The 22,088-nt window shown below is 45.9% G+C and overlaps 1 protein-coding gene across 1 annotated transcript in view; it reads left to right on the top strand.

Moving 5' to 3' along the window:
* Positions 1–1,912: 1,912 nt before the first annotated feature.
* Positions 1,913–22,088, top strand: part of BASP1 (brain abundant membrane attached signal protein 1) — a 53,603-nt gene continuing 33,427 nt past the window's right edge. The window contains exon 1 of the mRNA XM_064443421.1: positions 1,913–2,045. The gene's annotated coding sequence lies outside the window, so the exon portion shown is untranslated. The remainder of the gene's footprint in view (positions 2,046–22,088) is intronic.

Consider the following 22,088-nt stretch of genomic DNA (forward strand, 5'->3'; position numbering starts at 1 on the left):
CCCGCACCGCGCCTGAGGAGGGGTAGGATGCTGCATTTGGGCAGGTGTGGCATGGCGAGCTGCTGCGCCCCGTAGCTGCAGAGCGAGGGTTAAACCACCGGGGAAAAAACGGATACGGAGGAGAATTCGGGGGTGGGGGTGGGGGTGGGGGTCGAAAGAAGAGGAAAAGGCTGGGGCGAAGGCTGGCATGTGAAGGTTTGCACGAAAATACGGGGAATTGTCCCTGCAGCCGCCCGGGGAACGCACCGTGCCCGTGCTCCCTCCCTCCCTCCACGCCCTTGGCTTTTGTGTGACCGCGGGGAGACAACGGGGGTCTCCCGCCGCCCGAGCCGCCCGTCCCCCCCTGACCCCGGCGTCCCCCCCCCAGCGGCTCGGGCCGACTTCCCCGCCCCGGCGGCGGCTGGATGCTAGGCGCGGCCAGAAGCTGCAATGCCCGAAACACATAAATCTCAAATGCATTTTATTGCCCGATGGTTTTCCTACATGGGAACGTACGGGAAGCGGGGCTCCTGGCGTCGCACATCGCCCCGCACACCACGTCCCTGCAGCAAAACGCCCCCGCCGCCGCGCCTGCCCTACCCACACGCCCTGCGCCCTTTTCGCTCCGTCTCTGTCGGAAATGCAAACCCGAATTATCCTTTTCACGGGCCAGCTACGCGTCTCTCACGCGGTCCTTGTCCCCAGACGCATGGGAAATAGCCTTCATCGTCCCCGCCGGGAGATGGTGCTGCTGGCTTCGAAGCCGTGCCGTGGCCGGGTCGCTCCCCGCCGCGCCCCTGAGCCGGAGCGTCCCCGAGGAGATGCCGCCGCCGCGGTTCGCTCCCAGCGGGTCCCCTTCACCGGCCTCCCCCGGCGGCGGGGCCTCGAGGGGGCGGTCACCCTCCCGGCAGCCGGGCCCCGGCCCGGGCCGGCAGCCCCTGCCCGCCGCTCGGGGGGCAGAGGGCGCCCCAGCCCCGCGCATCCGGCCCCGCCGGTCTCCCGCAGCGCGGAGCGGCGGAGAGGGCGCGCCCGGCTCCAGGGCTCTCGAAAGAGGGAGGTGGGGAGGTGCGGGCAGTGCCCCTAGTTGTGGCGGGGGTGCGGGGGTGCTGTGGCTGCCCCAGGGACGCCTTCGAACTGGGGGGAACCGGAGAGGTACCAGACCTGAAGCCCCCGCGACGTTCAGGGCGGCGCTTCAAGCTGCAGGAGCGCCCGGGAGCGATCCATTCTCCTGAGAAACGGGTTGCTCTCCTCTATTTTTTTTTCTTTTGTGTTTAACGGGCGAACCCTGTCCTTAAGCGTGCCAAAATCATACACGCCTGGGATTTTCTCAGTCTCTTCCACCGGTGCCGCCCCTCTCCGGAGGTGAAGCTCCCGCGCTCCCCGAAAGGGCCGCACCTGTAAGCCAGCGGTCCGCCCTGCCCGCTCCCTCCGCCGCCCAGCTTTACGGGACCCCCGCCGCCCCACGGGGCACAGCCACCCCGCTCTCCTCGCGGCGGGAAGGCTGGCTTCTCCCTTCCCCGCTCCCCGTCCCCTCCCCGCCGGGATCCTCCCTGAGTTTGTTGTTTTTTTTTTTTTTTCTTTTTTATTTCTGGGAGTGGGTGGGAGCGGGGGAAATGAGGTTGCAAGGCGCGTTTGCGGACCCCCGAGCGAGCCCTCCCGCAGCGTGCGAGGCCGGTATTTAAACCCTCGGGTCCGTGCGCCCCCTAAGCGCGAGCGCCGCATCTCCCGCCCGCGAGGCTGGAAAATAAATAAATAAGTGCGTGTGGCTTTTGAACTGCCCACAGACTGTCACAGAAAAGGGGGTGGGGGGGTGGGGGAGGGAGGGAGGGAGGGAGGGAGGGAAAGAGGGAGGGGGGAGCGAGAGAGAGTGGGAAATGCAGAGGCAGCAGCCGCGGTAGCGCCGGCATTGCTCCAGCAGGCGCTCGCCGCTCCGGTCCCGGCGAGCGAGCGGGGGGGAGGCGCAGCGCTCCGACCAAGCCGGGCGGGCTCCGCGGTACCTGGGACTCTCGTTGTGACACCCCGGCACGCAGATACACAGAGGGGGAGGGAGGAAAAGCAGAAAGAAGGTAAGAAGGGGTGCATCTGGCTTACGCCGTTGACACGGCAAACCTGGGAGTTTTGCCGGTTTTGTCGTTTCACCCCCCGCCCCGCACTCCCCGCGGTGTCTCGGGCGTGGGGAAAGGCGATGTGCGCTTGAATCGGAGCGAGTGGGGAGCGCGGAGCAGGGTGGGAGCCGCCACCCCGGGCACGTTTTCAGGAGTGTCGGTGCGAGGGGCTCGGTGCCTGGAGGGGGAGACCGCCGAGGGGCGGATTCGAGGCACAAAACGGACCGAGGCTGCTCCGTGAAATTTAAATGCCCGATAACGCTTTCCTGGGGCGGGGTGGGCGGCGGTGGGTGTGGTGGGAATAATAGTGGTTTATGCCCCGTTTCTTTTCGGTGCCTTGAATCGGTTTCCGAAGGGAGGCTGCTTGAAAAAACATAATATTTTTTTTTTTTAAAAATTATCCCCAAACCTCTCCACGAAAGGAATCGCTCGGGGAAGAAACCGCACCGCGCTAGGAAGATGGCAGGGCGGCTGCGGGGCGGGGGGCGGCGGTGGCGCAGGGAGGTGCCCGGGTGGGAGCGGGGGGGGGGGGGGGGGGGGCAGGCGGCTTGCGCGGGGACTCGGCGGGGCCGGCGCCCCGGTGCGGTGCGGGGTGCGGGCGGGGCCGGGCGTGCGGGGGAGGCCAGCCCGCGGTGGCGGCGGGGCGCGGGGCGGCGCGTGCCCGCGGTGGCGGGCAACAATGGGATTGTTCTCGGCGAGGCGGTGCAGGAGCGGCGCTGGTCACGCGTGCGGCTGGACGCGACGGCGATTTTAATCCCTGCTCTTGGCGGGGCGCTATGGCAAGGATTTTTGTTTGGTTTTTTTGGGGGGGTGGGGTGGGGGCATCGGCTGCCCGAGCCCTGCCTGGGCAGGGGCTGAGGACCGGCCGTCAAAACAGGGAGGGCCGGCCGCCGCCCCCCCGGTGCCGCCCCGCTCACAGCGCCCGGCGCCCCGCCATGAATATTCATCGAGCGCCGCCCCCCACTTCCCCCAGATACCCCCTTTCCCCCCTCGTTTTCCGTTCCCCCCTCCCAAAGCAAGGCACACCTCCCCGCAACCTTTCTTCTTTCTCCTCCCGACCCGCCTCGCCGTGTCGCCTCTCCCCACGCACACGCGTGTCTTTCAAGCGCGGCTCCCGCAAGGAGCTTTCCCCGCGCCTCGGCTGGGCGTGGCGGGGGAAAGGGGGGAGAAACACGCGCAGGGGACCCACCCACCACCCGCCACGCCGCGTGGGCGCCCGGGGGGGGCCGCGGGGGGCGGCTGAAGCCCCGCCGCCCCTGCCCGCGCCTTTGTCTCTGCCCGGCGCATGCGCGGAGGCGGGGGCGGGGATGGGGCCGGCGGCGGAACAAAGGCGCCGCGTTGCGACCCCCCCGCCCCCCCCCCCCCCAAAACCGGGGCTTCGCCCGGCCCCGGCGAGGTGAGTGGGGGTGTCCCAGCGGCGCGGCGACACCCGTCACCCCCACGCCGCGCCCGGCTTGGCTTTGGCATCTGGTACCGTGCGCGACGGCGGAGCTGACCCGTGTGTCGTGTCCCCCCCCCGCCGTGTGTGAGTGTGTCCCGTGCACCCCCTCACCTCGCCGAGACAAAATCTGGCATTTCTGAAGGGGAAGAGGAAGGCGGTGCTGCCCCACCCCGCCCGCAGCAGAACTGGGGCGGCGGAAGGCGAGTGCCTGCGGGGTGCCCCCAGAGCACCCCCGCCCTGGGCGCCAACCACCCCCCCACCCCCCCCAGCCCCCCGCAAAACGGCCTTCGGGGGGCGGCGCAGGGGGTCCTCTGCGGCAGCGCCGGCGCGGCGGGCCCGTTGGCGGCTCCGTTTGGCCAAGGCGGGCCAAGGGGGTGCGCTGGACGCAGCCAGCCCCGCACCGCTGGACGCGCTGCGAAGCGGCCACGCCGCGGGGACGCGCTTGCGGCCGCGCTCCGTCTAGGGGGAGACACCCGTGTTCTGCGTGTCCGGGCGGTCTCCTGAAGCATCTCCCTCTGCCGAGGGGGAGCAACCTTTCAAGAGGAAGATTTTCGTGTGTCTGCGCGTGTTAGTGCGACATCTTGAAATCTCTTTTGTTCGAATTGTTGCATCTCGATGCTGGCATCGGTGCTCGTCCCTCCTCCGCCCCTTCTCCTTCCCGGCAGATGCTCTTGTCCACAATTAGGGTATATGTTACTCTTTAGGGTGAGCGTGCCGAAGCCTGTTGAAATGGGTAATTTTGTAAGCTAATGACTGTTAGTTTCTGACCACGTAGAGAACTGGTGCATTTGCCAAGCCGGAGTTAAAGATGACAAACGAGTATTGCGAGTGGGCTCCTAAAGAGAGGGTGGCGGTGGGTTTTGCTGCTTCCCTTCTAGGGTGATGAACATTCGCTGGAGAACATACACTCCAAGGCCTTTCACATGGTGATCGCTTGGTATTTCCAGTGCTTTCAACTGAGGTCTCGCCTGAAGAAGCGCTGCCGTCAGAGCCCTAAAATCTGTCTCAATGCCCCCTCTCTGCTTGCCAGATGCTTTCCAGGCACCTCCTAGACCTGCAGCCAAGCTTCAAGCACTGAGGGTTTTTTCCTGGTGTAGCTGCTCCCCATTAAGCACGGGAACAGTGAGAGGGTGGGGTGGGAGCGCTGTACCAGGGGAAGATGCGCTATCTGCTGCTACCACTGTCTCCAGTGGAGAGATACCTCAACCCGCACAATCCTTTTGTATTCAGGGTGTTTCTGAGAATTTTGGGCAGACTCTCTAAGCTTTAGGATGGAGGGAAAAGGAAGAAGCAAGGACGTGACCAAAGGTTTTTGCACTTGCTGTCTCTACTCATTGTCTCATGGAACTTCATATGAGGAGCAGCTTTGCTTTGTGATCTCCCTACCTACTGGGTTGTATGCGGCAAATATTTCCTTTGTGTCTGGCTGTTTTTGTTTAATTGCAGAGCACCGACTGTGGTCGGTGGGCAGAATAAACCCAAAGCATTGGGAAATTCATGGTGGCTCTGTCTATTCTTGTACGCTTCATGTGTGAAATAGCTGATTGTGTAATTCAGGGAAATCGTGCGTAGCTGCCAAAAAGCAATCACGCAGCAGGTTTTTTTCTGTTGATATGAACCTCTGAGTTATCAAGTTAAAATAAAATCAACATTAAAAGGTAAAACTGGTAAAATTACTATTCCAGTTATTGCGTGAAGCAATGATCAGGTGGTCTTTTTTCCTGTTCTCCCCTCCCCACCACCCCCCACGCCCTTTCCGTGCTTCTTTGCATTTAAAATGCAACACGCACTGAAGCAACCTCTTGATAAAATACTGACTGATTTCAGGAAGTGGCATACCTTTGGAGCATATCCTTTCCCTGAGATTATAGCGTGCACACTCCATAATTTCAGAACCATCTCTAGAGCTATCTCTAGTCCTTAAGTATTTGTGTGGTTTGATCTTTCAGCATGAAGTCTCTGGAATAAATTGCATTTTCCAAGTGAAGCTTCTTGTGTTTGTGCTCTTTTCTACTGGTAGCATTGCCCCATGCAGTGAACCATGAAGTCCTTCCGCAGAGCCTCCTGTGTACAGGACAGATTCTGTCTGAACAATGCTAAATTCTTCCCATGTGCAGGCATCCACCCATGCCCCGATGGGGTACTCTGAGGGACAGAAGCTGGTTGCAGGGCAGAAACAGGCCTTCCCATGAAATCTTGGAAGTTCTGTACGGCTACGTTTTCAGGCGTTCAGCTACCATTGAGCTACTAATTATTTTGAAAAGTACCATTGGAAGCTGATTTTGCACTAATTTTGAAAACAAGAATTTTAGAATATTTTTTCCCCTCCATCTGCAAGAAGGAGATGCTACATTTGTAAAGGCACATTTGTGTGCAAATCCCAGGTTTTGATTTAGGTCTGTAGGTGTAAACGTAGTGTCCTTGGGTGCACTGTAAATTTAATGGTTAAAATCTGAGTTATTCAAGTAAGAAAACTGAATGCTATTCAAATATAATGAAAGGTTATCAACCAATATTCAAGGCTCTACCTTCATTCCTACAAGTGTAGTAAAGGCAGGCCGTTTTGAAGTACTGTACAGGTGCTTTGAGACAGCTTCATAACTAAAGAAAGAAAACTTAGGAGGGGCTTGAACTGCTGCTTCTGTGTCAATCAAGAACGACAAGAATGAGGTAACAACTAGAGAAATCAAAGAAATTCCTGAAAGCATTAGAGACTCGAAAACAGAAACCATATGCAGCATAGTAGAGGTTTCATGCATTAGTAGGAAATGCCTTCAAGATTAAAAAAAAAAATGCAGGGGGAAGAAGGGGGGAAACACCTCATGCAGGATGGAAAGGACTTTAAAGTCTTCTCTACAGCATCTTGTATATCACAGCTGTCTTTCTTAAAAGCGTGATGCCAGCGAAGCTTCTTACTTCAAGATGGAGACACGCTGTTAGTACAAAAATGTAGTTATTGGTTATTTGATATGAAAATTTGTAAGTTTAAAATAGAAACTGATCGATAGCAACATGATTCCTCAAACATGAAAGATTCCTGACGAATCTGAAAATAAAATCCTTTGACGTTCTTCAGCATACCAATAAATGTAAAGAGATACTGATTTGTGACACATGCGGAATGGTCAGGTTTTGCCTGGGAGCAAGATGTGTAGTAATTCCCTCTTAAGTATGGTTAATGGAATTTAACTCTGAGGAAACAGTTTTATTAAGAAAAACCTTCTGTCTTAGGATATAAATCAGAGGCTGATCTCTTTTGATGTGTTTTGCAGAATAGAAATTAAGTAGGCTGTATAGCTGATCTGACTTGTTGGGTGTAGGCTGCCAAGTACCTCACCAGTGCTGTAGTGTTGGGAAAGCCACATGCTTTTTAGTCACATGTTGCATAGTTTAGATTTTAGCCTGGTAAGTAGTTCCACATATGATTATGATCTGCTGATCCAGGGATTTTTTTTTTTTTTTTTACCCTGTAGGAATTTGAATGTCTTTTCAAAAGATTTAATTTTATGTACACTGCCCTAGCAGTTGTTCAGCGCAGCGTGCACTTGGCACTTAAAGTGAACTGTAGGACTGATGGTAGGAGCATCATTTTGATTAGAGACTTGTGGTCCTTGTAAACGATACAACACTGAATGTGTAATAAGATTGGGCCTTAACTACCTGCCTTTTGCTATTTATAAAAGTATGTTGATGGATGCTTGCTAACGATGTCACGATGGTGGTTGTAGTACCAATGCGTTGGCACGAAGAGGTTGTGGATGCAATGTTGAAGCATAACCTTTTACTCCAGGCAAAAGCCTAGTAACTATAATGGCAAAGCTTCCTACAGGATTAACTTTAATGGCAAAAATCTATGCCATCATGACTTTGCATGACAGATGGAAGCCATTTCTCTACCAGCAGTAAAATCAGGGGGCTGCCGGCAGTCTCCTGCTTCAGTAGTCCGTAAATACTCGAGGGGATGTAGAGCATAACCCCTGCAAAAGGATAGAGCCTGGTTTTAGTTTGTGAATTTATCTTCTGCTATTACAGATTTCCATATGTGATTGGTTGGTGAAGGAGGGGCTCATATTCAAAATTACAGCTTGACGTGATTAACTGTTTTAGGATGGAGTTGAAGGTGGTCACATAGCAGGATGCTGTAGGTGTGCATCTGTTAGGCAAATTTAAGACGATCGCTGAACTATGGAGGAGAAATTAAGCAAAGTTAGACAAAACAAAGAATGGATCAACAATAACAGAACTGATACACATCTCTGTCATTTAACTACCTTAGAAAAGCACACACAAAACAAACACAAGTCTGTCTGTAGAAAACAGTGAAAACCCCGTTGCAAACATGTAATCAACATGGGAGAGTAAAACCATGAGAAACCCTTTGGTACATCTGTTTGTCCATGATAGACTGGAGCCTGAGAATTGCTACATCAGCTTCCTGTAGTCATCCTTCCTCAAAGCAGTGAAGCACGTCATTCAGGGAGCAAGAAAACAAAACCAAAAACAGGCTAGAGGTGTTATAACAGTAGGAGTCTGGAAAAGGATAGGGTGAAACTGGCCACCACTAGATGCAGTGCTGAGACGATTTCGGCATTCCCTGTTCATACGCAAAGTTTCCTGTTGCTTGTATTTTGGCCAGCGCCGGTAAGTGCACGATTGTCTTCTGCTACTGATTGTGCTGAGCTAGTGGGAGGAAGCAAGTTCAGTGAGCTCTGAGGTGGCAAAAATAGCTCTTCTGGGTTTCTTGCTTTCACCACAAAAGCTGAGGCAAATGGGGAAGATGTGCTAGCGGCTGTAATCATCAGGTTGCCGAACCAGGTGGTCTGAGAGAATGGGGCTCATTGTCCTCCAGCAGCACCGCTCATCCCTGTGTGTGAACTCTACACCAGTGAATGTACGGCCCGTGGTGGGAATAGGTGGTTTCACGGAAGAGTGGGTGAAAGCTGCCTGTTGACTGTTGCTTTCCTTTTCAGATCTACAACGCCCATGAAGCGAGGGAGGCAACAGCTCCCCAGAGCGTAAAATGAAAACCTGGCCAGATTTTCCATGCTCTTCCCTTCCATATTTTGCTTGAGATGGAGGAGAGTGTGCTGTTGGTTTGTAACTTCATTTCACTAGGAGCATGTGAGGCTTCTGTAGTGTACCTCAGTGCTCAGGATAGCTAGCCCCTGAGCCTATAATTCGAATGCTTAAATTAGCGGGCTAAAGCAAAGGTGGAAATGTGGAAACTCTTTCCTTGTTTGCAGTCCGTACATGCTCCGCATAACTCTAGCATTCATAGCTAAGAGCATCTGGATGCCTCTAGAAAGCTTCATGTAGGATGTGAGAGTTCAAGGAGAGTGACAAGTTGTCTGTGCAGACAGTTTTTTCTCATGGATCTGGCGTAATTTGCAGAGAAGGATTTATCCATTCTCCGTTCCTGTACGCTGTTCCCTTTTCTCATTTCCTACCCTCAGGTATCTTCACCTTGAAGAAAACCATCCTACAGTGCAGAGATAGTAGCAGAACCCTTTTAAGTCACTTGTGGTCATCTGATGTTCCACCAGTGTTGTCCATTTTAATGATTTCCTCAGTGCTAGTTTCCCTAGGTGACATGTAGAGGAACATTCAGCTTTTCTGCATAGTGGCCCATGCTTTACATCCAGTTGCCTCGAACTGATGACATTGCCTCAATGAATAATACTTTAGAACCAAGCTAAGTAAGAGCTGCTATGTGCACTGAAATACGATAGCTCACGCGAGTGTACTCTTCTGCTGTGCATGTAATATTGAGTAAAAGCTTCAACAAAGTCAAGAAAACTAGTATTACAGTATTTTTTTATAAGCACTAGAATAATTATAAGGTCACTGAAAGTTCAGCTGTCACCCTCTTCTGTGGATGAGTCAGTGACTGACAGATTCATGAACAAATTATTGGTGGTGATGGCAAAAGAAATGTGGCACCCCTCGTGGTGTCTCATTCCTGACTGAACAATACATTCTATTGACAATCCACTGTGGCACAATGTCTTGAAAGTGGCCTTCGGTGCTCAGGTAGCTTCTGTTACCAAGGGTTCAAACTATACTGCAAATCACCTACAGCTGTTTTTGTAAACATCTCTTGAAACAATGCTGTCACCAAGGCATTATGGAGAAAAGCAAACATAGCAGTCAACAAATGCCAAAGGTAATGGATCTCCCTTGCTTGAAGCAGGATAAATATTGTGTCTTTAAATACTTGCCGACTCTGTTCTAACTTGGAGTTGATATGTGGAGGGTGGTGTTGAGGGAAATGAGCTGGCTTTGCACGTTCTCCCACAGCCATTGACTGTGTGAGGCAAGAGACTGAATATCGGAGTGCCTCACCATCTAGAACATGGAGGTGATAGGCAGTGAAGGAAGTTCTGCACTGACAGATTTGTGGTTCAGAAAAAAAGTCTGTCCAGGAGTTTGCTGTGAAACAATGACAGTAAATTTACAGTCTGAGAATAGAAAGACGTATCTCGGCAGCTTTTATTTCCTTTCTACTTAAAAAACAAAGTTCTCTGGCACATTTTCTCCTGCTTAAAGAAGCCATTCAATATGCTTCTTGATAGAAAATTTGTATTCTAACACGTTAGTATATACCGTATTATCTCTGTGCATATTTGTAAATCTGTCACAGTAAAAGAAGTTTTGGTGCCTTCAAGCTAGTACTTACTTATTTTTCAGCTAGTGTTGGCTCCGTATCCTTCCTTGGCATGTTCCTGTAGATCATTTATCTGAATTTCAATTAAATTATCATGGTGGTTATGTTGCCATTTCCCTTGGTTATCCTTTTTAGAAGTCCGTATTTTCAGCTGTGGTCTAATTCAACCTATTTCAGAGAACACCTTGTTAATCATACAGTAAGATGAAATATGTGTGTTAGCAGATATGCGGAACACAGTAAGATCTATGTCATAAGCTTAAGTGTGTGATGTCATTCCTGTGTAATAAACACAGATATGAGAACAGAACCACTTATTGCAAAACTTTAAACTCTAAAACTAATGCTCCTGGACCCCAACTGTTTGCATGGGTATGGCTCTCAAATCTAGATGTTCACTAAAGTGAGATCATATCAACATGAGAACTTGATCTTAAACAAAATTTTATGCAAATTCTGTAACAATATGGAAATCTTGGAGCTCTGCCAGCCAAAAGCATTCAACACTTCTAACTTCTTGTTACCTGAAGAAATATTAATGTGATTTCTCCTTCTGCTGACTGAAAGGGAATAGAATTTTTCCCTTTTTACATGTTGTTATAGTTTTAAGCAAAACTGGCTCTTGACTAAATGACAGAAAACCAAAAACCAAGAAACCTGTATGTGATAGCTTGCATTGTCAGTCTTATTTTCAAGAAGAACTATTTGTTTGATGCCTGTAGGACATTAAACAAATTGCTGCAAGATCATAATTAAACTATATTAGTGAGCTGAAAAACCTTACAAAACATACTTTTAGGGGAAACATTTGCTATTATAATAGACAAAGCTTGTCTGTCAAGCTGTGGCTTTGCTGGGCTGTATAATGCATAAAGGCCAGTAGCTGTCACAGTCGTACTGGCCTGAGTTTCTTTCACAGAGATCTTTGGATCCACTTCTAATTGCTTGAGATCTTTGTTGTGTCCAAGTAAAGCATAACATCTATAAATGATGGAGACAACAACATGATTGCTGTGCAAATTCATTATGAATGCCATCAAGATGAGGGCCATGTTCCGGCCAAATGAGTTCATGATGGCAAATATATATGCCTTTTTTTCTGAAGTGCAAGTTTGCAGCTACAGAGTGAAGACACAAAATAGCCTTTGGTCGCTGTGGAGGGTCCCCAAGTAGGGGGCCAGAGAACTGAAGTGGATTGATTTAGATCATCACCTGTACATTGAGCTCCCAAAGACGACCAAAAATCTCAAAGGACGTTACTTTCATTAGAATTACAACTAGTCATCTCAGTTAATTAATAACTTACAGTGATGAGAGAACCAAAATAATAGATAAAAGGTTTATTCACAGCCCGATCTCTGACCATGAGTCCTTGCAAGTTTCAAATACTAATGTTGGTTTCAAGTACACAGTGGTTTTCTGCATTGAAGCAAATTTCCACAGTCCTCCCTGGTCCCAAACTCCCTTCCCAACCTCTTTGGGGTCTCTCTGTGGGTCTGCTGCATGCTCCTCACAGCATTTTTACAGTTTTGTTGCTGAGCTCTAGGTTCCCAGCTTGAATCTCTTGCCTGTCTCACTCTGCTGCCTCTGGAAACCTTCTCTCCTCTGAGCAGCCTCAGGGACTTCTCCAGAGAAAGAGCTCCTCTGGCCACTCAGTCTTCTTGAAACAAACAAATAAAATGAGGCTGTCCGCAGGAGCCCCCTGCGCTGCCTTGCGAACGCAGTGGCTTTGGTGGGACTGCATCCATGGTGCACACATGTTCTGAAGCGCCAGTCATCGTCTGCTGCGCTGACGGTGTTCATTGACTCCCTGCGCTGGAAAGGAGACCAAATAGCTAAAATTTAATTACTACAAATGCCCTGTTTTATCTTAATTAATCCAGCCACATGATTCTGGTTCCCTGATCTAATTAGGTAGGGAGATAGTTAAATATAACTTCATGTATCTAGGCGCATTTAGTTATTTGTGGCTAAATCTGCTCACGGTTTCTAAGAGACTATATTTCAAAGTTGTAGAGTCACAGCTGGGAATACCTCCCAGGTGCCCTTCATCTGAAATAAAACATACAAAGAGTTCATCTTAATTAACATGGTGGAATTTTTTTTTTTGTGTTAGTAATATACCTCACAACTTAAAATTACATTAAGGCCTTTCATGGAAACCAGGAGGCATCTTTTCTTGTTCTGCTACCAAGGACTAGCAAGTAACTGTGTTGTACATTAGAAATGGGATATCCACTGTTTGGGTAGATAAACATAACTTTAGATTCTATGTGGGAAATATTTGCTCTGTGCGCTGTAACAGATGGAAGACGGTCAGTAACTTGAGTTAAAATAATTTTAATAATTTGAAATGGATAAATAATAGTAAAATTTCCTTGTCTGTGGAATCATTTCTAATAAAGATGGTACATGGTAGGCTTAAAGAATATGAGATCAGTATTACTATAAAGATTTTGTTGACCAGAAAGGGACAACAAGAATAACAGAAGTCCACTCCTTAGTTGTGGTAAGCGTTTGCAACCAAAATAGAATAAATTGCCTTTTAACTGTCCTAAAATGGACATCTAAGAATTTCCTTTCATATACTACGCATTGAACATTTAAAGAGATTACTTGCATGGGTCATATGCCACATAAAAGAGAGATACCGTTCAAGTGAATGCACATGCAAACGATAAGAGTGATCAGACAGGACCTATGAAAGGGAAAAAATGAACACATTGGTTTTGTGCAGTGTAAAGACGAGAATGATTATTTTAAGAAAAGGTAAGAAAATAACCAGTGAGACATTACTTAAATGTAACTCATTCTGCCTTGGGGCAAGAAGAGGGACTATCCAGACTTCTCTTGAGGTCCTTTCCAGCCCTGTGGTTTGTGGGATCAGGCACATGGGGAACCTTTGAAGCGAGCTTATTCTTGAGTGCAGAGAAATGAGTTCAGCTGAAACAAAACCGTTCCCAAGCATACTAATTTATTGGCAGTATGTCTGAGCTCTGTTAAAATAGAGATCAAAAGATAAACCCTCGGCTAAGAAGCTTTATGGACATGGTATATGCTATAAGGAAATATACGAGTAAGGCTTTTCTGGAGCCGGCAAGAGGAGGTTTAATTTATTGATGCTGACCAGCATAGGTTGTTAAACAGAGATTTCTCATAGCACTTTTGACAGAATTCCTGAAATGTGCTGTAAGTTTGACACTATTCTTCAAATTGGGGCTGATGTGCAAGAAGGGGAGTAAAGCTTACTAGAATGACTGGGACTTTTCAGTTCCTAAATTTTGTTTCAAGGAACAAACTACATGACATGTAGTCATGTGGATATGTTTGAAAATTTTACTCTGTAAACTATTTCTGAGGACAGCTGTGTAATTCTGATTGGTATGACGCTAGGATGTCTTTTGTTGCTTAATCTATAGGCTGCAGAGATGTTTGCTGGGCTGTTCCACAGATGAGTGGTGAATCTAACTGTGTAACGAAGGCTATACACACGTTTTCAACACATGGTTGCTCAAACTTAATGGCATAATAACAACAGCTTTGAAGGTTGAGCCTGATATAAATTAGGCTCATTTCTAAAGAAATCCTTGGTGTGTATTTAGAAATGGTTTTGAATAGACTTAATGTTTAGCTGAACAAATATCTTTGTGTGATCTATCTTTTGTGTGCAAGTGGGCAGCGGCCATTGAAGTTCCTGGTTCAATACCAGGGGCTCTCCATGCTGCAGCTACTCCATGCTACTTTGGACTACGTGTTTGAAATCAATCGACCTTTTTGTACCTGAGATTTATTTAGTTTCCATAGGTGCTTACTGGAAATAGCGTTGTGCTTTTAAGAAGCACTTGCAGGATTTGTGCGTGTGTTTCTGTTTCATGAACCGGATTCTTGGTTCCAAGACACATGCACGTGTCTTGGTGTTAGCAGAGATGGGGAAATGCTCACCTTTGTTTAGGTGCTAATTGTTAGATTATTCAACGACATATGGATTTGGAGCCGCGCACAACAGCGTGTTGGCATTTTCTAAAGCGAACCTTTCGATAAGGGAGGCACGTCTAGGAGCAGAATTAGAGCTGTGGGCTTGATTCCGGTTTTATTTATGTTGTTGGTCATTGAGTACTTGCCTTGAATCTAATTGAGTTGTACTAATAAAGAGAGAGCTGTGAGCTGCTAGAACTCCACAGTAATTTGGATGGTTGGGTGGGCAGCACTGATTGGGTCTGATGCTCTTATGTGATACAACAGTGCTTGTGTTCACGATCGTAATACGTAAGCGTTTACCAGAACATTAAATCCGGGTGTTCTGTCATCTGTTTGCTTTTCTTCCTGTCTTCTTCCTTGGTTCCTTTGAGAAACCAGTGGTAGGTTAATTTGAATAGTATCAATGTTGAAGGTGAGTTTCCTACTGAATGAAGAGGAAGAAGGATTATCTTTTTAATCTGTGGAAGGTAAGTGTGTGCAGCAGTGCAGTTTTCATGTTGAGTAGATAGGTCAGAAAAAAATATGCCTGTGGTTAGGATTATTTTGGTCAGAGACAAAATCCCTGGCCTTATTGATATTAATAAACTCATATAAACTGGCACTAAGGGCTGCAGAAAAATCTGTAGAGCAGATAATTTTTTTTTTCCAGTGCCTAGGCCTGTTACATGAGAAACAGCAGACCTAGTAATTATGGCGGTGAGGGAAGGGAGCGTGTCCTAGATATACTCGGCTATGCAAGCACATACTACTATGCAGTAGTATGTACTAAGGTAGGTAGGGAGCATACACTAGTGTATGCACAGGCAGTGCCCTCTTCTCTGCAGTAGATCTCTGTGTGGGAGCTACTGAATGAGAATGACGGGTTAGGGTGGTCATGGGGCTTTCACTGCTTGTCCTGGCTTTGAGTCAACGTTCTGCATCGGAGCTGACTTCAGCTGTGTTTTGGTGGTGAATCTGGTTATTTTAAGAACTGTTCACAAGTGATGCAGCCAAGCCCATTGTATCAGCTGCCTTATTGAGCTCTGAAGTACAAGCAATAGGTAGGCAAGGTGAAGTGCTAAAAATGACCATGGTGGAACTTCATTCAGTTCTTGATGCGCCCTAGCAAATAGTTCTTATCTTCAAGTATTATGTGCATGCTGATGTTTAAACTCCCGAGCTGGCCTGATCTGTCATAGAGAAATATCTGACATGTATAATCCAGATATGGCTGGCATAATTAGTCTTCTACGAAAACCTTTTCTACTTAAGAGACAGGCCAATGAAAATAAACATGAACTTTAAAATCAACCCTCAAGTTTGAATTTCAGGATTAGGGTATGCTTTTGCGACTACAATCTTCAACAGTAGTGTAGTAAAAACATTCCCATTTTCTACCATAAGGTAACTAGCCACTTAATAAAGAATGCAGTTCATAGAATTTTGAGGTTTAAGACCTAAAACATGCAGTAGCATACAAAGCTATGGACAAGTGCATGTTAATTAAAGAAACACATACATCGCATGCCTATTAGTAAAGCGCCCTGAGGATGTGCAGCAATAATAAAACTTGTTGCAAAAGCTATAATGTGAATTATTTGAAATCCCAATACATTTTAATAGATTTTATAGCTTCCTGTGTAGTACTACATCCTTTGCATTTTTTCAGCAAATGGGAAGTGTAATACCGATAGGAGGAAAGTTTAGATGAAAACCTGTCAGCAGTTTCTAGTCAAGTGAAGAGTACTTTTGACTTTATAATTTTTATTTTCTTTTACTTTTTTTTTTTTAAGATTGTCATAAAAAGGTTTGAGGTTTGGCCATGACAATGGAGCTGGCTGGGAATCTTTCAGTTATGGGTTTTCTACTGGAAAATGTTTGAGTTGTTGCAGCTCAAATTCAGTAGGAATAATCATACAGGTTTTATTTCTAGCTGAAGAAGAAGGGCAGACTTACCCACTTGGAGCTAGCTAATAATTTAATGCATAAGAAACACATGTGGACAGCCGAGGTATAAATTTTTGCTCTTGCTGATTCCAGCTGAGGTATTAGACTTGTCTCCTATATAAGAAGCGAGTAACATATTCATCAGACTATTGTCCAGGTTTGGCTGGGTCAGTCTCAGCCTCTACTGATGGAGCTGGCTGTTCCGTGCTATATAAATTACCAACCGGCAAGAGAATGTCTCTGGTCAAAGCAGTCACCAAGGTGTTGAAAGCTGAGGTTCAGGTCTGAACTGGACAGAGAAGAGCTGAAACATGTTCTTTTATAGTTTATTATTTTATAGCTTATTTATCTTTTTTAAAGTGACCCTCTTTAAGCAAAGGGTTTAAACCTGTGGCTAATTTTTTGCCTGCCTGGCTGTGAAAGCTCATATAAAAATGCCATGAGTACCATCCTTTAGAGAGACTGGACAGCTTTTTACCATGTACCAGTGTCTTCGTTTGGAATAATAAATTAAATATCTACCCCTTCTGCTTTTTTGCAGAATTTTATTTGTAGGAGTTTCTGGGAAGATGTTCAAGTCCCCAGCTGCCAATCAAGTGCTTGACATGAATCTTAACCAAGGAGCTGGTCCCGCTACTTTATGTTAGAGGCAAATTACATAGCTTGCAAATTTTAAACTTCAGTTACAATGCGTGGGATTTTTTTCCTTATTTGAGAACTAATCCCGTCTATGGTGTTAGATACTTCCACCTCAAGGGTGCAGGTAGGACGGCTGAACTGAATCAGCAGCTCCTTAGGGTGGGCTGGCTGCATGCTCTCTCCTGTTGGCTTTGTTTCTTCTAGCTGGGCTCCTTTTCTCCCAGCTCAGTGAGCTGAATCACCTCGCCCAGGGCTCAGCTAAGAGCCAGACCAGCTGCAAGGGAAGGGGAGTGGGCAGTAGGCCTATCCCACTTGAAACAGCAAGCTATTTAATTTGGCTTAGCTGTATCGCCTAAATACACCTTAATTTCAAGATTTTAATGATTTTTAATGTTGTTCCTCTAAGCGTGTTTTTAATCTAAACCCACCTTTTTAAGACTATCCATCTTATGACTAGAACATGGAAACATCACATTACGGAATTAAAAAAAAATGCACAGACTGTCACAAATTAAAACTAATTGTGAAATCTTTCAATAAAATGCTTTTTGGTTTATAATCTAGTAAGTGAATTACCTCAGTGCCAAAGGGCTAAATCTTCCCAGAGATCACTGTTTGTCTGAACTGACAAGGGAGTGTGGGAAATCAGAAGTGGGTTAACTCAGACTGTGACCTCAGTGAGCATCTACATCTCTGACATCCATATCTATTTTGCTTAAATGAAGACCAACTCAAATCTTAAGCTTCCTTTTTTAAAGTTGTTTCAATTCCCGTAAAAGCAAGCAATAACCCTTATGGTTTATGATGCAATCCTTTTGTTTACATCTGAATGGAGACTGATGTGTAAAACTCAGGTGTGAGTAAAGTGGTACGGTGAGTAAAGGGATGCCTCAGAGCTTCCGACACTTCTGTGCCTTGGGCAGGAGCCAGACCTCTCATGGGATATTGTGATCCTGGCACTGCAAGACAGCGGCAGAAGTCTCACTAAATTCTTACTTTAATGTTGTCTTGATTCGAATATTATAAATAGTGAGTAGGCTGTTATGATAAAACTGTTACATTGAACTGAAAACTTGGGTTCATACTTTCAAGAGTTTCTTAATGTTCATTTAATGCTGACTGGGGAGTGTTGGGGGGATTTCCATCAGTTTTAATCAAGGAACTATATTTTAATTCCTAATACATATTTATGATCTCTTTAAAGGAGGCTTTTGTTTGTGTTTTTTTTTGTTTGGTGGTTGTTTTTTTTTTGGCTAATGTAAGAGATACTCATAGTTTGCTTCAAAAGCATATTTTAGCTTGACTGTTTCATCTGTAATTCCTGATTCCCACTAGAAGCAGGTTGTTGAGACTACAGGTTGTACTTCTTGATATAATTAGATCAGTAAAGCAGCAATCAAAATGTGTTGCAGATAACAAATTGCTACACTGGTACTGGTTTAAGAAATCCTTTATATTGTAAACAGGAAATTAGCACATTTTATGAAATGTCTTATCCTGTAGATAGCTGTTCAGCATAATTTATAAATACGTGTTGTTTTCTCACTTAAATTTTCTTTACTCACTCACAGCACAGTCCTTAGTGTGTACACAGTACACTCACTTCATGCACTTATGAGATGGCTGTGAAACTGGGCTTCGTTTTGTACAGGTTTTTCGTATTCATGTCTACTGCGTCAGCCATTTGGCTGCAGGGAAACGGTACCACTTGCTCGTGGGAGGGGAAGTTAGGACTCTTAGCCAAACATGAGAAAGTTTGTCAAGACGGCGAGATAAGTGCACTTGTGTCAAGCTGTATTTTGTGGGGTAAGCCCAGCTATCATATTATCTTTTCATACAGTAATTCATTGGGTACTTCCTGCCTACCGAAACACCCTGAAAAGCGTTTTCTACTATGTCCTGGGGCAGTACAGTAAAAAGAAAGGACCATTGAGGGGATTTTTGAGAAACCAACTGCAAGTAAATTTCTTTTCTGATTTTATCTGGAAGTGGAGAACAGTTGGACCATTCCTAATATGTCAGATCTACAGCTATGGATCCACAGTTTTCTGCTCATTTATATTGCAGCCATAAAAGTGGGAATATATCTGCAGTGCATTTGGTAGTTTAGAAGTGTGGGAGTTAGCTCTGTTCCCAGCAGCGCCATAGCCACATTCGTGAGGATGCTCTGTGGGAGCTAATTTTATCCTTCTGAGAATGTTTAGCCACCTCTTGTAGAATTTCATGTGTATTTTACCCTACTGCTTCCACTAATGTAGGCACCAGTATGATACACTGCACTGTGCCTCACAGTTCTGCCTTCCGACCGAGTGTTTCAGTACTAGTTTCAGTGTTGCATTGCCTGGAGTAGTCAGTATCCTTTTCCCATTCTTTTCAATAGAATTAAATTGAATAACAATAACATTTAAAAATCAGTGTTAAATATACCACTTCTATCTTCCATTTTAAACCTTTTAAACCTTTTTTTGTGCACATACCTCCTCAGAAATGCTTGCAAAATCTAACAGTCCCTCTTAACGTCAACCTTAAATAACTGAATAATTAGAAAATGGCCAACATGAGAGATGACAGTAGTGATGGAGATCCTACTACCTTGTATTTGCACACTTCTACAAATGAATGGCACTATAGAGACTGACTCCATCGTACAAATGTTAATGGGTCCAGTGTCATTCAGCACAGATAGTCAGCATAAACACAATTTATAGCAAACCAGTGTTACCTCCGTTACAGGTAACAGGACACTGACCCCTGTTTTCTAGTGGTTTTGCTTCTGTAAAACAAACTCACATTGAATAAAGGAATTTAAGCTTGTAAAAAGTGTGATGTAACTAATATAACAAATATATGGCTAAGCTTATCATCCCTGATACAAATGCTAAAAGCCATCAAGGAGAACAGGCTGAAAAAAGCACTTTGTGATTTGGAGTGAAGTTGTGATCTCATGAAGCTTTCTGGCCTGACCACCCCTGGGTGATGCCAGGTGCCTTCTGGGTGGGGAAGCTACCGGCGTGGGGAGCGTGATGGGCTATGCTTGAGGGCTTACCCACCAGGCAAGCTGCACAACTTGGCTGCTGGATTGAAAGCTGCTTCCTTCTACTTCTGCCTGAAAATTGTATGGCATGTCTACACTGCTGGTGCTGCTGTGATGGCTGTGTGATGCACTACTAGTTTGGAGTTAGCTGAAGGCATGTGCTAGCGTTGCATGGCAGCATGGAGCTCAGCAATCTGCAGAAACCATGCAAGCAGCAGTGTGAATACACCGTTAGCCCACACGGTGCTTTGGGATAGCCCACACGTCTACCAGCACCTGGCATAGCTGGTGTTAAAACTAGGCTGCATGCACCTGCGCTGCAGATGGTCTTGTACAAACCTATGCCTGATGAGATGTTGGAGCTCTCCAGCTTCTCGCCTCATGCAGGTCTGATTGAAAATCCATTTCTTAAAAAGCCTCTGGTGTCTGTAAAGGCTGCTGCCTCTGAGAGGAAGAAAGGTGACTCCTTGAGAAGAACTTCTTGAGACAAGGAAGAAACTGTATTCATTTTGAGCCGAAACTTAAGTGCTAATAATACCTCATCACTGCAAAAATCTATTCTGAATATTAACAGCCCCGTGTGCTCTTTTACAAGGACAAACATTTCTTTCTAAATCTCAACAAAGCAAGCTTCTCATGTGGGTCAAATGGAAATCCTGTTTATTAAAAAGCTGCTAAAGACAACTAGATTTTTAATTTCAATGGAAGAGCCTTCTCTGTGACCCTTGAAGGCATGCCAGTGGACTCTTCCAGAACATGCCTCAGTAAACAACAAATGAATCACTGAGGTGCTCTAACAAGGATTGATGTGTCCACCCAATTAGAGGGATATAAAGAGCGCTTCCTTGAAATTTTGGGTTCATTTGGGTTTCTTTGCTGTTTCTGCAATCTAGCGCTGAAGCATTGCTTCGGGGGTATTGTTGGCCTCAACAACTGGCTTGTGTGCATTGTCCTAGCTAACAAGTACAAATTTTGTACAAATATTTCTACTATGAAGCAGTCAAACAGGGACATAAAAAACAAATACAGTCACTAGTGTCTAAGCTAAGAGCAAGATCTTCTCCAAACTTAGCTCTGCCAGAAGTGTGATTTATAAGACTCTTTAAACCCCTGTTTTCAGGAGCTTACAGTTTCTCAATTTTGCATGGGTTTAATTTTCTCAAGCCTAAAATATGTGCAGTTTTGGGAGGTGAGAAGGTGTAGTGCATCTTGTATGGTGTGATTAATAGAACTGGTCAGATGGAGCAATGCATGGAAAATTCATTAAGTATTTTGAGACTGTTTTCTCTTTCTCTTGGAACAATGTTTCTATTTTTCATTTTAACTGTACATGTAACTTGTACTGCTTCAGAAAGAATTTTGTCACGTCATCTTAAAAGAAAATTAAAAATTAGACCATTTTCTCAGTATACAGAATATTTCTATTCCCAGACAAATAGTCCGATTGTTTGCACAGAACAACACATAGAGTAGCCAAAAGAGGGACATCATGCAGATCAACAATAAAGCAAAGATCAGACTATGTTTTGTTTTTTGACCAGCTGCTGCCTCAACAATTGTGGAGCACTTCAAGACTTCAGAGGGTATCTTGCAGGTACTATGTAAGGATTCACTCTGACACAGTGTGATGGCGATTTGAAATTCCCTGACCGTGCTTCCAGGAAAACTGTATCATGTTATTATGTCTTAAGATAGTTAGATACTGGCATCTGAAATTTCATTTCCTAGACCATAAGAGAAACACCGACTTTTTTTAGCAAATTGCCTAGGCCAAGCAATAAATCATTACAAACCAGCTGATTAAGAAATTCAGCTAACTGTTAGAGAGGATGATTTAACTCCTCCCCTCTTGTTGCTTCTTTCTATCCCTGCAGTGTGACCTGAGTCTTAGTAAGGGACTGTAACTTAGCTGTAGTTAGCAGCTATTTGAATTCAGCTACAATTATATACCTGGGTTATATGCTGTTTTGAAGCCCTAGTTGATCATGTGTGAAGGTCCTTACAACAGAGGGCTGGTAGTGCTCTGAAACACATCGTTATTATGTAAAAGAAGATTTTGCTGTTCTGTAGGTTTTATAAAAATTGTAAATGTAGTGTTGCAGTTCTCACCGAGTAGCTTAAGAAACAAACTTAAGTGCCTAAATTAAAAGCCCTCGGCATCTGCCACTGATGGAGGAAGCCAAGCTCCTCAGTGCTCCTAATGATCCACTGAAGATAATTAGCTGACCGTACTTGGACACGTTTATCATACCTCAGATATGACAGAAATGAAGATGATCTGAGGATTTCTTTGAAGCAAAGATGAGAAGCATGAGTTAGAAA

The sequence above is a fragment of the Phalacrocorax carbo genome, chromosome 2 (genome assembly GCF_963921805.1).
Source record: "Phalacrocorax carbo chromosome 2, bPhaCar2.1, whole genome shotgun sequence".
NCBI classification, from domain to species: domain Eukaryota; kingdom Metazoa; phylum Chordata; class Aves; order Suliformes; family Phalacrocoracidae; genus Phalacrocorax; species Phalacrocorax carbo.